Raw genomic sequence first — 5,400 nt, forward strand, 5'->3', positions numbered from 1 at the left:
ACTGAGACTTACCAACTTCTTTGCTACTTTTTCAAAATACAGTAATTTGACCAGCATTTTACTAATGTACTTTCTGAGCAGCAGTGTAAAACATATCCTCTTTAACAAGATTTAATCAGCTGCTAAGAATGGAAAAGGGGGTATTTGTGTATCTGAAAGGAAGGGGAGCCCCTCATTAATTTAGGCTAATTAACTAAGAACAGATGGCTCAGGTTAAGGTAGTGCTAGTTTACAGTCCCACTTCACTTGGAGCAGTGCTAGAGGCCCTTGGATCAGTGAATTAACCCAGAATTCCCAAGCTTGGGTCCTTCTTGAACAGTGAGTAAGGACCGGTTCATGGAACGTAGGTGACATAGGTTCAGTTGTGTCTTTTGTCACAGACTTCTTGTTTTGGACCTTGGTTGTGTTCTCACCTGTAAAACAGGGATAGTAGCACCACCGCGTCTCAAAATGGCGTTCTAAGGAGTTTAGATGCCGTCAGGCTGGAAGTCACATCCTCCCTAAAGGTAACAGATTTTAGAGCCAGGGAACAGCCATAATTGGCAATCTTACAGGGTGCCGTTCACCCCTCTGCAAGAGGGCAGAATGGGGTCCAAGTGGCTTTGTCCTCTGCACAAGGTTAGATTTCAGCCATAAAAGCCCAGAACTGACTAATGCATGGAGATTGAAATCCTCTGTCACTAATGGTGTTCAGAGCTAAGGTACATTACAAGGGCAATTCACTTGTGAATGTGCTGTTTCAAGGTGGAAGTCAGAGGACTTCAGTATCCAGATTTTTTAATCTCTCATAACTCCTTTTATACTGGAAAGCAATTTACTTTACACATAAAAGTGTGTGTGTGTATTTATTTGTGTGTAAACTTATATTACGTTGTTATGTGTGTATATATGTATATTTAAGAATATGTCTCTGTCTTAAATGTGTGATGCAATGCTGTTGTACAAAGGTGTTATCAGCATTTTTGAGATACACAGGGAGTACACTTTTTTATCTGGGTATTTCTGATATATTGCCTACACCTTTAGTGTTATTTCTCCTTACTGGGAGGAGCCAAGGAACTGGGAAAGAGTGCTGGCTTCCATGGTGCCTTCCACGTCATGGGAAGAATGATTGACTGCGGTCTCTTTACTGCAACTTTGCCAGCAGGGATGGCATCAGGAACGCAAAGGATATGACCTGGTTATCAAATTCCAGGGCTGAATTTGCAAAGTTAGCAGAATTGCCTTGTCCACTGACACTTGCAATAGGATCTTATGAAGGGGTAATAAATACGGAACCTCTTCTCAAAACTCATTTTCCAAAATGTAGCCATGCTTCAGGAGAGAGAATGGTTTTGCAGGAGGAGGGAACATAGACCACGGATTAGGCACAGCCGTAGAACTTCATTGACACAGCATATAACTTAGAGTCACCTGACTTATTTTTTCATCAATTGCCTTACTTGTAAATCAAGTATAAATTAACATCCTTTCCTCCAGGACAGTCGTCCCTTAAAGGCTTGTCTGACATGCTAGCATAATTTATTATTCTATTAAATGCTACAGTACAGAACAGTTACTGTTTTTGAACTGTGCCCATTAAACATCTAAGACTCCCATCCTGAATCAGATCTATGTTGTCAGATCCTTATGCCATTGACATCTGTGCTGCTCCATGTGAGCGCTAAGGTCTACTTGCATGGATCACCTTGCAGCATCCAAACTTGTATAATTAGATATGAGACATTTCTGGCAAGAACTTTTAAGGTTATAGAGAAAATCATTACATTTGGTAGCACATCAGACCAGACCTTAGGGCCCAGTGAGATGTGGAGACTCCTCAGTGAAACAGCTCATCTAGGGTTTCCAGGCAGCCTGGATCTGGGAGACTTCCTGTTGTTATTTTCTTTTCTAATTAATCATTGTATTGTCCCTCTTCATAGCACAGGGTTTTCAAGTAAACCCAGCCTGGTGACAATCTGAATCTCTAAAGGACTGTCCTGTTCTGTTGAGTTTTGTGATGCGGAAAAATACAAAGCAGCAGAAAGGCAGATCAAAAAGGGACAATGCAAAGGACCCTGAAGGCAGACTTAAGTTTGGTATTTAATATTTCAGGTAAAATACTCATTTAGCATCAATTATCCTTGTTGTGTGTTTTTTCCAAAGGAAATTGCCTTCTGAATCAGCCAGCTCTCTAATTACCAGATTGAATGATTGAAATTTTTAGGGCAATTAAATTCAAGCTTTTCTTTTTCAGATCTCATGTTATCCCCCTTCTCTCCCTCCTCTCTGCAGTCTGGAGCCTTTTTCTAATTTGGAGACAGTTACAAGAGGCAAGCAAACCTTTAAAGCCAAGATGCATGTCTCCCCGAATTCCTCTGTGGGTTTGCTTTATAGACTGAGCAGAGAGGGATCTGGTGAGTTTTGTTCTCTCAATATATGCACATTATTAACATACAGTAAGGGCGGGTTTTTCTGTAACATGTTTTGTCATAAAAAAACAGCTTGGAAGGTTTTATTAAATATAGAAAGTCTTGTGAAAAAAACAATCGTTGGAAATAGTTTTCAGTGTTGCTCATATCTGCAGATCAGCATACCAATTGATAATGGTGATAATAATAATACTATGCCGGAAGAGAAACTCAGAATCACAGGAGCTGGAACATGGAAGCAGAATGGCCACTGGAAACAGAGCCTGGCCATCCAGAGCCATGCTCTGGCTGCCGACCAGGCGCTGTGCAGTTGGATAGGTGCCACTGCTGCCCTGGGAGGCCAGGCCAGGTTGTTGGGGCCAGCACAGATGCTGGCCTCAGCCTCCCCTACCCCAGCAAAGACTATATGGCCTGCTCCAGAGTGCATGTGCAGGGGTGTAACCTGGGGCATAAAGCAGCCATACTAACATGGTTATACCAGCTGAGACTCAGACCCACTACTGCAGTACCACAAATAATTTATGAGTTGTGGGACTGAATGTATGTGTGCGTCTCTGCACCTGCACACTCATGAACAGAGAAGCGTGGTTTGTCCTAGTTTCTTTGCTGTCTTACAGTGAATCATGAGGTTAGAAGGGACCTCAAAGACACATAGTCCAAACCTCTGCAAAGATGCAGGATTCATAAGTCCTAAACTGCCACAGGTAGATACATTTCCAGCCTCTTGAAAACCTCCAGTGAAGGACTTCCCTAGGCAGCTTATTCCATTGTTCCACAGTTTCTCTTAATATCATGATGGCAGCAGGCTTTGGTAATTTGCAGTTACATGTGCAAGGCTGGGAGCAAGGCTGCAAGAAGTCAGGGGTCACAAAAATACTTATGGAGATGCCATAGAAAAACCTCTGGATTTTTCTAAACAGACACTTCTATATAAATCTAGATATCTGTGCCTAAATATCATCTGCACAAGTAAGTTCTTTGTGACAGGAGAACTGCCTTCAGTCTGTATTTGTATAGTGACAACCACAGAAGAGTTCTGGTCTATTATTAAAGCTGTTAGCAGTACAGCTACAACGCCTGTGATAATAATAATACAGGAAATAGGTCATTTGGGCCATGGTTCTGGTTATGCAAAAAGTAATGCAGCCTCTAGGAAATGCCTAGATACATGCTCCAGAAAAGGAGATTGCAGTTAGTGGACGGGATGATGATTTCAGTTACATTAGTGTTAATCCAGAAAACTCCACTGAAATCCTTTCAGTTATGCTGGCTTTACATGGGTATAAGAAAAAGAAGGATTTTGTCCGATTTGCTACATCTTTTACCCAACTTGGTTTTATAGGCACTTTCCCTAACCAAAGGTATATTTTCCTCTTTTTTTTTATTTATATTGTAGTGACCTTGGATGCAGCCAGTAAGGAACTAGGACCCATTGTGCTAGATGCAGACTATAGACACACACACACTAATTTTACACCTTTAGGTACAGACAGAAGTGACCATTTTCACCCAATCTGGCTACTGAAAACAGTTTATAGCAGTGACCAAACACAAGTGCATGCCTGCAGACAGCTTAAAAATGGCTGATTGGGTGAGAATCTGACCTTGAATGAGGGGTCAGATGAAGACTTTCAAAATGTAGCATCTTCTGTAACTTGTGTCTGCAGAGCTCCCAGCCTGTTGCTGTTTTCAGAATGGGAGGGGGGAAAGGGGGCTGAGGGAGTTCAATCTGGGTTTTTCTTCACTCCCCTGGAGGATGGGCGGGTGTATTGGAGCCCCTTGCCGCAAGTGGGGGGCTCCATTTCACCCACCCTTCAGCACTGCCTGGGTAGCCCCAAGAATGAGCTCCCTCTGATGCCTTCCCCCCTCCCACTTGGAAAACAGCGAGCACTGGCAGAGAGCTGTGGCAGTTGCTATGGGAACTTGGCTGCAAGCTCCCAGCCCCCAGCTAAATTCCCCTTTTGGGGGGAGCCAACAGTGCACTTCTGTTTGGTCTGGGGGACGGTTGTAACTCAGAACGCTTTGCAGAAAATGTTCCAAGTTACAGCTGGGAGCTGCACTTCTGTCTGCGCCTTTTGTTTCCTATTTTCTAAGAGTGCATGTTTCCACTAAGCAAAACAGTGAATCCACACCAAAGCCCTGGCATAAACCAGGGAACTGGTGAAACCACTCTGTAGTCAGAGTCTCTCTTTTCATGCTTCAAAGGCTGTATGTTCATACATTCAGACATTTCTGCAGAAGTCCTCCTTTAGTTTCACTGGTGGAAGGGGCAAGGCAATCAGACCTGGTCTTCCCAATGCTGTCACAGTGCTTCATTAATGATGCAGTGCTCTTCACATGTAAACCCCAATTACGATGGCACCTTCATGAACCCTCCTGTACTTCTCTTCATGAACCCTCCTGCACTTCTCTAAGGCTTTGGGCAGATGCTGGCCACATCTGGCAAGATCAGGGCTTCAGTTTAAAACAATATAACCTCAAAATAATGAATTGTTGTAATTAATAATGAAATATAAATATGTAGGATTTTCCATGTTGTGGAAAGTGCGTTTCCTACAAACTGAGCCTCTCTGCACAATCTAATGGCCGCTGCAGAACTGGATAACTGGCACAGTGATCTCCAGACAGAAGTCATGGCTTGGCAGTAGATGATCTGTTTCTGCATGTAGGTTTCACGGGACAAGGTCAATGGATCAATTTCAGTATCTTGAAATTGCAGTGTTGATGGTCCTGAATTACTGCTCATTTCTGTTGCACTTTCTCAAGGGGTATCTGTATTTCTCTCTCACTGGCTTTCCAGGTGGCCTTGACCATTTAAAATCCTTTTGAGTGTGTGCCCTGTATTCACTCTTTAGAAGCACATGGGAAAGCTCCTTCAGCTCTGACTCATTGTGAGGACTGTACAATTGTATCCCAACTGCCTACTCTACTTATCTACTGCATTATTTCTGTGAAAGCAAAAGCCCTGCATGGAACAGATGCTTGGAAT

This window comes from Crocodylus siamensis, chromosome 13, assembly GCF_052110815.1.
Source record: "Crocodylus siamensis isolate JL-2025a chromosome 13, ASM5211081v1, whole genome shotgun sequence".
In the NCBI taxonomy this organism is placed as follows: domain Eukaryota; kingdom Metazoa; phylum Chordata; order Crocodylia; family Crocodylidae; genus Crocodylus; species Crocodylus siamensis.